Raw genomic sequence first — 13,597 nt, forward strand, 5'->3', positions numbered from 1 at the left:
AGAAAAACAAAGCTGGGGGCATCACATTGCCCGATTTCAAGCTATATCACAAAGCACTAAGCACCAAGACAGCATGGTACTGGCACAAAAACAGACATATAGACCAATGGAACAGAATAGAGAGCCCAGATATGGATCCTCAACTCTATGGTCAAATAATCTTTGACAAAGAAGGAAAAAATACGCAATGGAAAAAAGATAGTCTCTTCAATAAATGGTGCTGGGGAAATTGGACAGCTATATACAGAAGAATGAAACTCGACCATTCTCTAACACCATACACAAAGATAAACTCAAAATGGATGAAAGACCTCAATGTGAGACAGGAATCCATCAAAATCCTAGAGGAAAATATAGGCAGTAACCTCTTTGACATCGGCCACAGCAACTTCTTTCAAGATATATCTCAAAGGCTAGTGGAGCAAAAGCAAAAATGAACTTTTGGGACTTCATCAAGATAAAAAGCTTCTGCACAGCAAAGGAAACAGTCAACAAAACAAAGAGACAACCCACGGAATGGGAGAAGATATTTGCAAATGACACTACAGATAAAGGACTGGTATCCAAGATCTATAAAGAACTTCTCAAACTCAACACCCAAAAAACAAATAATCAAGTCAAAGAATGGGCAGAAGACATGAACAGACACTTCTCCAAAGAAGACATACAAATGGCTAACAGACATATGAAAAAATGTTCATCATCATTAGCCATCAGGGAAATTCAAATCAAAACCACATTGAGATACCACCTTACACCAGTTAGAATGGCAAAAATGGATAGGGAAAGAAACAACAAATGTTGGAGAGGTTGTGGAGAAAGGGGAACCCTCTTACATTATTGGTGGGAATGCAAGTTGGTACAGCCACTTTGGAACACAGTGTGGAGATTCTTCAAAAAATTAAAAATAGAGCTACCCTATGACCCAGCAATTGCACTCCTGGGTATTTACCCCAAAGACACAAATGTAGTGAAAAGAAGGGTCATATGCACCCCAATGTTCATAGCAGCAATGTCCGCAATAGCCAAACTGTGGAAAGAGCTGAGATGCCCTTCAACAGATGAATGGATAAAGAAGATGTGGTCCATATATTCAATGGAGTATTACCAGCCATCAGAAAGGATGAATACCCAACTTTTACATCAACATGGATGGGACTGGAGGAGATTATGCTAAGAGAAATAAGTCAAGCAGAGAAAGTCAATTATCATATGGTTTCACTTATTTGTGGAACATAAGGAATAGTATGGAGGACATTAGGAGAAGGAAGGGAAAACTGAAGGGGGGGAATCGGAGGGAGAGATGAACCATGAGAGACTATGGACTCTGAGAAACAAACAGGGTTTTAGAGGGGAGGGGCATGGGGGGATTGGTTAGCCTGGTGATGGGTATTAAGGAGGGCACATACTGCACGGAGCTCTGGGTGTTATATGAAAACAATGGATCGTGGATCACCACACCAAAAGATAATGATGTATTGTATGGTGACTAACACAACATAATAAAAAAAATGAACTTTTGGGACTTCATCAAGACAAAAAGCTTCTGCACAACAAAGGAAATAGTCAACAAAACAAAGAGGCAACCCACAGAATGGGAGAAGATATTTGCAAATGAGACTACAGACAAAGTGCTGATTTCCAAGATCTATAAAGAACTTCTCAACACCCAAAAAACAAATAATCAAGTCAAAGAATGGGCAGAAGACATGAACAGACACTTCTCCAAAGAAGACATACAAATGGCTAACAGACACATGAAAAAATATTCATCATCATTAGCCATCAAGGAAAATCATATCAAAACCACATTGAGATACCACCTTACACCAGTTAGAATGACAAAAATAGATAGGGAAAGAAACAACAATTGTTGGAGAGGATGTGGAGAAAGGGGAACCCTCTTACACGGTTGGTGGGAATGCAAGTTGGTACAGCCACTTTGGAAAACAGTGTGGAGATTCCTCAAAAAATTAAAAATAGAGATAACCTATGACCCAGCAATTGCACTACTGGGTATTTACTCCAAAGACACAGATGTAGTGAAAAGAAGGGCCATATGCACTCCAATGTTCATAGCAGCAATGTCCACAATAGCCAAACTGTGGAAAGAGCCAAGACGCCCTTCAACAGATGAATGGATAAAGAAGATGTGGGCCATATATACAATGGAATACTACTCAGCCATCAGAAAGGATGAATACCCAACTTTTACATCAACATGGAAGGGACTGGAGGAAATTATGCTAAGTGAAATAAGTCAAGCAGAGAAAGTCAATTATCATATGGTTTCACTTATTTGTGAAACATAAGGAATAGTATGGAGGACATTAGGAGAAGGAAGGGAAAAATGAAGGGGGGGAATTGGGGGGAGAGATGAACCATGAGAGACTAACTCTGAGAAAAAACAGGGTTTTAGAGGGAAGTGGGGAGAGGGGATGGGTTAGCCCAGTGATGGGTATTAAGGTGGGAACATACTGCATGGAGCACTGAGTGTTATACGAAAACAATGGATCGTGGATCACCACATCAAAAACTAATGATATATTGTATGGTGACTAACATAACACAATAAAATTTAAATAAATTAATTAATTTTTAAAAAAAGATCCTCTCCTAAAGCCCGCCAGTGCACATGTACATGATATCCTCTAGCATAGCAGATACAACATTACAAATATGTGAGTATTCCCATGATCCCCTCCCTCTGGTTGCTGACAGTGGAGGCTTCTTGCCTGCAACCTCAGCCTACCTCTCTCCTTCACTGAGGGAATTTAGGATAAGGGGCAAAGCGGAGAGAATCCTAACAACATCTGAGAAGCTAAAGTAATCTATGTTAGGGTTGCCAGACTATGGCCCCTGGGCCAAATACAGCTCTCTGCCTATTTTTTATACAGTCCATGAACTAAGAATGGTTTTTAAATTTTATATTGATTGAAATGATATCAAAAAGAGAATGATAGTTCATGACCCATGAAAATTATGTGAAATTCAAATTTCAACGTCCATAAATAAAGTTGCATTGGCAGACAGCCATGCTCACTAATGTGCTTACTGTCCAGGGCTGCTTTGGGGCCACAGTGACAGAACAGAGCAGTCGTGACTGAGGACGTATGGTGAGAAAGCCTAAAGAGTCTCATCCATAGCCCTTCACAGAAGTTCGCCAATCCCGACCTACATACTACGACAAGAGAGAGGAAATAATTAATTGGGGTAGGTCGAGGGTCAGGAATAGGGCAGAGGAGTGGGGGAGGGGGGAGGCAAAGGTAACTTGGGGGGTGAGGGGAGATAGCTGCCCTCTCTATAAAGACACTGAAAGTGAAAGGATTTCAGGATGGTTTTGTGTTTTAAGAATATTCTTCATCAAAAGTCGGTAACCTTTTTTGTTATGGATACACAAGTACACAGTAAAAACAAAAACATATATGAGAGTAATATTCACTAAATTCAAGACATCGGTTCCCTCTGGGAAAGAAAGGGAAAGATAAGAGGAGAAGAACAGGTGAAACTCTACCTATAACGTATGATTCATTAACATTTTTAAATTTAAATACCTGAAGGAAATAAACTGAGAAGCAATTCAAGATGGAAAGATCATTTTGTAACGAGATGAAACCGTAAGAATTGATTTTTTTTTTAAATTGTGTCTGACATGAGGTACAAAGGATATGAAAGGCCAAGCAAGAGATTCGTGGTCATAAGCTCTTTCTACACCAGTATTTTTGTTTTGTTTTATTTGGTTTGGGAGTTTGTTTGTTATTGTTGTGTTGTGTTGTTTTTGGTTACCAAAATAAGGACTACTATGTTGCCCTGAATCTAAGACATGCATTTTTTTTCCACATTTTAATAACTCTGAAATGAGGTTGCATTGTACGATTGATTGTAGAACATAGTTAAATTGGCAGAGCTTTTTCTTTCTTGGTGCTACAGAAAATAGTTCATCTTATAAGTTATAATCAACAGTATCTTAGATCCTCTTTCGAAGGGACAAATAAAGTGGGTTCTCTTCTTTGGCATTTCATCGAGAGACCAAGAGAGAAATGGAGTGCTGTTAATTTCCTTTAGGTTCTGTTAAAAAGATAAACTGAGGCATATTAAACATTTTAAGAGTTTATTTGAGCAAAAATCAATTCGAAGGGGGCAGCACCAAACCAAAAGTGGTTAGGAGGGCTCTCCACCAACAGGAGTTTGGGGAGGGACTTTTATAAAGAAGAGATGAAAGCAAGGCAAAGCAATTATTGATTGACTATAGCTGAAAGCCTAGTTGGCTATTTGTGATGGATTGTTCTTAGGTTTCAATTTTATAACCTTGAGGCATTTATAGGCTTAGATTTTGGGTTTGCTTATGTAGGTTGCCAGGGCCTTCGAGCAACCCCAGTCTAATGGCCTCCTTGTTTAATTAATTCAACAGTTGACTGAGGATGTCCCTGAGTGAGACACTGCATTGAGCCTGGGCCACATGGAGCCCCAGGATCTATCTGTGTTTAACTACCTCGTGGGAAGGGAGCAGGACAGCCTGGGTCACACGCACTGTTTATGATCCTCTCTTCTTAGGAAAAGGAGAGAGTGAAAACCATATTGAGTTCTTTTCATGTAATGAATCAGAGGAAACTTTGTGCTGGTCAGCAGAACCTGACCTGGAAAAAAGATTGTTCTAATTCCTAAGTGTTATTAAACTCCATCTCCCAAAGTAAAATAAAATACAAAGTCCATAGCAATTAAGCCCTCTTTCCTGTGCGTTGGTCTTAGAATCAAGGGATTCTACAAGAAGCAAGCCATCTCATGGGAGACAGAACAGAGAGCAACTCATGCTCTGTAGAACAGAGCTGGGGGCACAGGAGATGCTTATGAATGATCAGAGCTTCTGGCTGGAGACCGGGACTACAGGTTAGCATGCAAAATCTACTGGGATGAACCCCGAGACTCGGCCCATCATCCTTCCCACGGTGCAAGACAACAGAACACTGAGAAGGAAGTCAGCCCCTAGAACCAGGTAAGGAGAGCCCCTTCCCTGTTTATATGGTGAGTTTCAGAATGTTGAATTCTGCAGACCCATGTGGGTAATTTAGGGATTCCCTCATTCAACAGGCATTTTCAGAGCAGGTGCTGGGCCCTGTCCAAGGTACCTGAGATAGAGCCCTCTCTCGACGCTCTTTCATTCCTTAACTCCTTAAACTCTGTATAAATTATCTCCCTTAATTCTCTCAATAATCCTATGACATAGATACTGTTATCATCATCCCTATGTTACGGATGATGAAACTGAAGCTCAGAGAGGTTAAGTGACTTGACCAAGGTCACACAATTAGTAACAGAGCTGGGATTTGAGTCCACAGCATCATGGCTCAGAGTCCGTGCATTTAACCATTATGCTATAGCACGTGCTATAGGCGGAAGTGAGAATTGAATACTATTTCTGGAAATTGCTCTACTCTCTTAGAAGTCATTCCCAAATGGAATAAAAGCCTGGGTTTCAGAAATCAGACAGGAGGTAACATTCTTTCCCTGATGCCTGTGTATATCTCCACGAAGGCAGGGGCCATGTCTGGTGTGGCACTCTTGGGTCCCCTAGCACCAAGCCTAGCACATAGTAGGTACTCACTAAATATTTGCTGAATGAATGAATGAGTGAACTCATTTACCAGGGAAAGGGTCTTAGAAGAACCCCCAAATCTGCCAACCCTCTGGTTCCTCACATGTACCCATTCCTCTGTACAGAGTCACTGTGAAGATTTGATGAGGCTAGTTACTTCGGACACATACCCCAATGCCTAACACATAGTTAAGTGCTAATAAACAAGCCCGATGCCTCTGTAGTGTGTCACATATTTGGGGCACAGGCAGGTGCTCTTAAGGAACATGGGCCTGGCTTTGGAAGACAAATCATCACATACAGGGAAACATTGGTTATTTGGGGCAAAGCAGGGGGGTAATGGGGGTGGTCTGGAATTTAACTCTCCCTGTCCCTTCTGGGCTTGCCCCCATGGCGGGCAGTGTTAGTGGGCATTACCACCCACCTGCCACTGGGTAAGGCTGAAGGACCCATCCTCACTCTCCTAGCCCTTGCTTCTTTAGGGAGTCCAGACATGTGGCTCGTATTCAACCAGTCAGGTGCTCTCCCAGGGGGGAGGAGCCGGCTGATCAAGACCACCGAGGAGCTAGTGCTGCAAGACTTCCAGACTGTTCCCACAGCACAACTGGTGCTTTGGGTCCCATTTATGCTGTGGGTCCCACCACCTGTTGTTATCAAATGCCCCCCTAATATCTTCTGACAATTCCCTTTGTTTGTGCTTGAGCCAGATGCTTGGGGTTTGACTGCATCCCCTCAAAATTTTTATGTTGAAGTCCTAACCCCCAAGAGCTCAGAATGTGACTATTTGAAGATGGGGCTTTTAAAGAGGGGGTTAAGTCAAAATGAGGTCATTAGAGTAGACAGGGCCTTAATCCAGTATGACTGGTAGCCTTATAGGAAGAGGAAATTTGAGACAACACACACACAAAGGGACAACTGTGTGAAGGCATGGGGAGAAGATAGATGTCTACAAGCCAAAGAGAGGCCTCCGAAGAAACCAAACCTGCTGACACCTCGATCTGGGACTTCAAGCCTCCAAAACCATGAGACAATACGTTTCTGTTGCTCAAGCCTTCCAGCCTGTGGTACTTTATAATGGCGGCCTTAGCAAACTAACACAGCACCCATGGTCAGTTTCCATTATTTGCCATCTTTGAATGGTGCAATTCATGACTTTCCAATTTGTAATGGGGGCAGGCGTGTTCTGGTGCTGAGCTGCACAGCATGGAAGTTAAGACCAGATACTAGCCCTGTCACCTCCACCTGTAGGATCCCAGGTAAGATGCTTCAACTCTCCATGAGCCTCAGTTTCTTTGCTGGTAAAAAGGGCTAATACTTGTACTTCCCTCTTAGGGCTGCTATGAGTATAATTAATATATAAGGGACACTTGGAACAGTGCTTGGCACAAAATGAGTGCTTACATGGGTGTCCTTTATTACTTCTATGGTGCCTTTGATGGAAAGACACGTGCTGTAAGAGACCCAGGGAAGTCCTGTCTTAAAGATGGACTTGGAATATGTTAGGAAAAAAGAAAAAGAAGAAGATAGCAGGAGGGGAAGAATAAAGGGGAGCAGTCGGAGGGGGAGATGAACCATGAGAGACGATGGACTCTGAAAAACAAACTGAGGGTTCTAGAGGGGAGGGGGTGGGGGGATGGGTTAGCCTGGTGATGGGTATTAAGGAGGGCACGTTCTGCGTGGAGCACTGGATGTTATGCACAAACAATGAATCATGGAACACTACATCAAGAACTAATGATGTAATATATGGTGATTAACATAACAATAAAAAATTTTTTAAAAAGATGGACTTGGAGCTGACTCCTAACTCACCTTCTATGGGGATGTTCTGTCCCTCCCAGGGTTCTGGCCAAGTGATGCTTTTTCCCCCTCTGCTCCCCCAATAATGCAGGGGGGCCCTCCAGTTCGTGCATATCTATGACAAAGAGCTTACATTTATGTGAAGGTAGAGCTGGAAGTATGCCCTAACTACCCATCATATTTTAAGCCACGGAACCACATAAAGGGGCTGTAAGAACTCCACTCTTTACCCTCCCCACGCCCACAGTGGAGCACGTTTGAAAAATGACCATTTGTAGTCTGATCCACCCATTTTACGCATGAGGGAAATGAGTCTCTTAGAGGACATGTACTGTCCCTGAGATCACACAACGCCTCGTGGCAGGGCTGCCAAAAGGAGGGAAGCATCTGTTCTTGACTCTGGGGATAAAAGAACCATCAAAAGAGATTTATGGCCTCCAAGAGCCAGGGAGGGATATGATGAAGGTCAAGAAGAGCAAATGGAACTTCTTGGTGCCCAGAGCAGCCCTGGGACATCAGTCCTTGGAGGAAACAGAACAAACATGGGGAGACTTGGAAGCTGGGTTGCAGGGCCCCCAGCTGGCATCCTCAGCCTCCTCTGTAGACAGCCCTACTCTGGGGCTGCTGGCCCAGTGGCGGGCTCCCCAGAGCTCCTCACCCTCCCTGGCCTTTCTAGCTGGTGTATCCCATTATCTTTCTCTCCCTCTCACCATGAGTGAACATGCTGTGGCTTCCTTATAGGGACACCGGGGAAAACAGAGGGAGTTGGATCCAAGGGGTCATTTAACTCCTCAGTAACGGCCCCAGAACAGACCTTGGCCAACCAGCCTACCCACTGGCCGGCACGCTGGAGCAGGGATGTACCCCTCCAATTGTTCTTCTTGAAGTGGGGGGGGGGGTCTTGCCAGAGGGTCCAGTGTAGTCAGGCTATAAGGGAGGGCAAATTGGGTGCTTGGAATACCAATGGCCATTTATTTGCCACCAATATGGAAGTATTTCAATATTTTAATAACCAGTGCCAACTAAATTTCAGCATTGGTTAAACCCAGAGACCCAATCACCAACCAGCATCCAGTGGATGCCTCCAGGGTCCACCATGGGCTACAGAGGAAAGATGCACCCTCTGAGCTGGCATTCAAGGCCCTCTAAGATCCATCTGACCCCTGCATCACATTCTAGGCCCATCTCCCACAGCCTCTCTCTGTGTGAGACCATGTGGTGTCATGGAAAAAGTAATGGATGTGCAGCTGAAAGATCAGGATTAAAATTCTTGCTCTGCCACTTATAAGCTTACCAACAACATTAATTTAGGCTAAGTTCCCTGAGCCTAATTCAGAACAAAAGACAAACAACCATCAAATGCCTAACACTTTGCTAAGCATTCAGCCTCACAGCCACCCTATAGAGTAGACCTCATTCAAAACCTTGTTTTACCGACAAGGAAACTGAGGCACTAAGGCAGGTTTAGTAGCTCACCCAAGGTCACCGACCTCCAAGGCACAGGGTTAAAACCTGCTCAAGGTCAAGCCTGTGCACCTGACCACATCATTACATGGCCCCCATCAAGAGGAGGTAGCTAACATAACCTGCGAATGGGCGCTGATCACTGTGAAGCCTCAGTGTAGGTCAATTCCCTTCCCTAAACATATCCCATAGGTACTCCTTGTCCCTACAGCCAACCCCAAGCTCGCCAGGTGCAACCCCAGTCACCCCTGCCCATTGAGCCCCATCGCTCACTCTCAACCCAAGCCCTTCTGTCAGCAAAGCTGCAAGAAGCTGGTTGAAACGGTCCAATGGGATGGATACAGGATGGGGCACTGGAGTAGGGGAGCACGTTCTCTCTCTGCACTGACCAGGGTGAACTTCGATATGCGCTCTGCCTCAGTTTTCTTATCAGAAAGGTCAGAAGTCACAGCATCTAACTCACAGGGTTGTAGGGAAGGAGAAGTCTGTGTGCAATGACAGGCACACAGTAAGGGCTCAGGAAACTGGCTGCTGTGGACAAGGCAGAAAACTGGCCAGTGGAGTCTTCAGTATGTATCAACCTAGATCATTCCATGAATGTTTCCTGACAGGATCCACCTAAGCAGGGGACACCAGCCTGCTGGCAAATCCCCCCACCAAAACTTTGGGTGTTCTATCTGCAGCTGGGAATCAGCCAGCCTAGGTTCCTCAGGGAAGGTGAAGGCTCTTCTAAGGTATTGTACCAGCTCACCCAGCCTCCCCCTCACCTCTTCCTGGAATCCCACCCACACGTCCTCATCACACAGCACGGCCTTCCCCAGACTCTGTACAAGGGGCCACCGTGGGCAGTGAAGTGACTGGCAGCCCAAGACTGCCCGGGGTGCCCAGTGACCAATGCCTACTGAAAGTGGCTGAACCCACCCAGTAGCCTCAGGGCCTTGGGGAGGATGGCTGCCCACAGAGATGGCAGTGCCCGGATGGTTTCAATGCCCAGTCTCAGACTCACACCTCCACCCTTATGGCCACATTAGCACCACCCCCCACCCGGCCCCCCAGTAATGAGAAGAGAGGCCTTTGACTCCAGATTCAAAACAAATGTTGCCCCACTCATGTCTTTCACGACCCTGTCCTTCCCCAAGCCAGCCAATCCAGGTCATCTTCCTGGCAGCCAGGCTTCCACAAGCAGCACCCTGACAGCTTTTTCCACAGCCACCCAGCGCTAGGACAACTGTGAACAGAGAAGGAGGGCGGGCAGGGCAAGCCAGAAGGGAACTGGGAGGGACCCTAAGACACAGTGCTCACCCTGAGCCTTGTCTCAATTCAAGAGGCAGCCCCAAAAGTGTGGCCCCATTATCTAATAACCACCACCTTATCTTTCAGGGCAGAAAAACTGGATCCCAAAGAGGGGACTAACTTGGCCAAGAGCTGAAATAAAATTCCTGGCAGAGCCCAGCCTCCCAGAGAGATGGCTTCCCAAACGGATCCATTCTCACCATCAGCCCTCAAACCCACCCAGCATGCACACAGCAAGCATTCCCAGGGCGCCAGGCTGGTTCTAATATGGACAGAGCCGTGGCATTTACAAGACATATTCATATCCGAGATCTCCTGAGTCCCAAGAGCAAAGATTTGCACATGTGGGCCAATGCACATTTCTCCCAGGTGCCTGAGGTCCACGCTGTCCTTTGAGAACCACGAACATGGGCTGACTCCAGCGTGGTAGAGAGACCTGGACTCCCAGTGAAGCTACATCAAGTCTCCAAGCGCAGCATCTCCAAAGCCACCAGCACCGAGAAGCGCCTGGCTGGCTGAATGGGCAGAAGAAACCATTTTTTTCCAACACATCATCTGTGGTTTTAAAAATAAGTTGAGGGGGTTGGTTTCCAAGCATGAGGCTGTTCTCTGCCTGGTGGGAGGAGGACACAGGCCTCCCTCTATGGGCTCTTCCATTGGAGCCAAGTCGAAGGTCGTGGGTCCTTGTCAATGTCTGGAACCCCAAAACCCTTGCAGCAACTTCCAAAACCCTGGTCACATTGGGGAAAGGGAGGCAACACAAATCTTGTTTAGTTAAGACCACAGGCTTTGGAACCAGATTTTTCTCTGTGACCATGGGCAAGGTATTTAACTGCTCAATGACTCAGTTTCCTCCTTGGGGAACCAAAACAAAAACAAACCTCTCAGAGGCTTTTTGGGTTTGTATAAGAATTACGTTAGCAGAGTAAAGCACTTGGCTCCAGCCCAACCTAAAAATCTATGACCCTGGGCACTGAGGAAAGGCTGAGGTACTATCATGTACACAGCCCAAGCTGCTGATTATGGGATATGGGTTGTCAGGGTTACAGGGGTGGGACAGGATTAACTGGGAGAGGGTCGTGAATGAAGTGCCAGCACAGGAAGGGATCAGGGCTCTGTAACATCGAGTACAAACAGATTTCCCACAGCAATGGCAAAATAATTGATTTATTATTTACGACCCCCTGTGTCCCCTAAGAAAGGGAATCCTGGTGACCTCACTGCACATAGCCAAGGAAAAGAGAGAGCCCATAAGGCCCTGGGGTGGGGGCAGGATGGGGAGGGCTAGCTGATTGGAAACATGGGGTCTGGAGCCAGACTCAGTTAACCTGGGCGAGTCCCTTAACTTCCCTGTGCCTCAATTTCCTCCTTGGTAAATGAGGACCTTAATAGTCCCTTGCCTCTTTGGGTTGTGGTGGGAACAAAATGGGTTCATACACACAGAGCACCTGGAACACTGCCTCATTCATGGCAAGGACTCCTGAGGATCTGGAATGCCCAAGGGCTACCATCTGGATAAAATGTTTCTTTCCCTCAAAGAACCTCAAAGCCCTTTCAGAGGCTGCTCAGTTACAGCAGCCCTCCACGCAGCTCTTCCCCCAGCTCGCAACGCTCCTCTCCACGTTACCGTGGTATCAGAGGTATGGAAAAAGCATCCTCCAAAAACAGGGGAGCACCAGGCAGGGAGAGCAATGTCCTAGACAGAGGCACCCAGGAAGAATATGGGCCCCCCACCCTTTGCAGACCACCCCATGGCAAAGCATCATTCCTAACAGGACAGGGGGCCTGCACCAGGACAGGGAAAAAGTTAAATGAAACAAAATGGTCCATAATTAGAATGGCAATAAAAGCAGAGGGGAGGAGTAAGGCAGTGAACTCTATTAATAGTGCTAATAAATGTTCTGGGATGATACTGCTGTGTTCTGAACCTGCCTGTGGGAGGTGTTGCTTACTCTCATTTGCATATTAATTTGGAAGGAAAATGCCGGGCTCTTTCTGTTGGGATAAATCAATTCCAGTGGAAGTTCTCAGATGGGAAGCTGCTAATTCTTCTTCACTTTTCCTCCCAGCAGGAAGACACCCATTTGCTGCCAGGAAAATATTTTTAAGAGCCACCATGGTGTGAAAAAAAGTAGGCCAGCAAACTACAGGCAAAGTGCAGACTTTGCAGATGGCCAGAGCCAATGATGAGCTAGGTAAAGCCCAGCCTAGTGGGTCTCAGGAGCCAGGGTAAGCCTGATAGGCCGTGACTTCTCTGGAACAACACCAATGAAGTAAAGATGGCAACCAAGTTCGCCTCGAATCCCAGCGTTTATCAATTGGTATTGGCTATTAAGGGAACATGGAGTTGAGAAGGATTTGAAATCCAGGACCAGATATACGGACAGAGTGCAGGGATTAGTTAGCACATGCCTGCCATGGGAGAGGACATGGGGGGTGAGTGATATCCTCCATGGGAGAGGACATTTGGGGGGGCAGTACGTGATATCCTCCATGGGAGAGGACATGGTGGGTGAGTGACATCAGCCATGGGAGAGGACATGGTGGGGTGAGTGATGTCTGCCCTAAGGAGAGTCAAACTTCTCAATCTGGGGCAGAGCATCATAAACAGGACTTCTGAGGCAGAAGTGGAGACCAGGAATAAAAACTGAAGAGCAGACAAGCGGATAGCAGAAGGTCCTAAGAATGTGGTGAGAGAGACGTGAGTGGTCAGGAACCTTTCTCGAGTGTTTTGGCCACTGTGTCAGATTCAGAGAACACAGAAAGGACTAAAAAAAGTTTCTTCCATGAAATTAAACCCAATGAAAAGGACCGACACGTGAACAGGCTTAGAACATAACAAGCTGTCATTCCTTTGCTTCTAATTGTTGGGCCGTCCCTTCCCACATCCCCATTCCAGTCTATTCTGCCCCCTGCCCACTTGCTTAGTACTCTTCCCCAGCAGCCCCTCCCTGGGCTGTTTAGCTCCTCTCCTCACTGTGCATACTCCCAGCAGAGTCTCTTCTGCTTCCCAGATTGGACTTCCTCCTTAGATCAATGGCTGCTGACCAGGGGACACTGCCTGCGACAGCATCAGGATGGATCTCAGGAGGAATCTTGCTCACAGGACAAGATGCCTAAAGACAAGCATGGACACTGTATTGACCAGAATCTGGGCTGCTTCTTATGTGATGTGGGCTGTTATGGTTACTACATGGGACAGGATGAACTGGGGGAGGGCTGGAAATGTCAGAAGGGGTTAGGGCTCTGTGGCTTTACGAAAAGACAGGTTTTTATGAGCTACACGTTCTTGTAATGTGACATCACTGACCCTTATATATCATGAGGTCAGCAAGATCATTAGACTTCTCCAGTGACCCAAATACTAAAAGGAAGGTCCTATGGAGGTGACAGAATCCTCACCTCTCTGCAGAGGAGGTGCTAAGGCACAGAGAAGTCAACGACATT

This window comes from Eumetopias jubatus, unplaced genomic scaffold (assembly GCF_037043125.1).
Source record: "Eumetopias jubatus isolate StellerSeaLion01/CBP00866 unplaced genomic scaffold, mEumJub1_p1.0 scaffold_8, whole genome shotgun sequence".
Taxonomy (NCBI): Eukaryota; Metazoa; Chordata; class Mammalia; order Carnivora; family Otariidae; genus Eumetopias; species Eumetopias jubatus.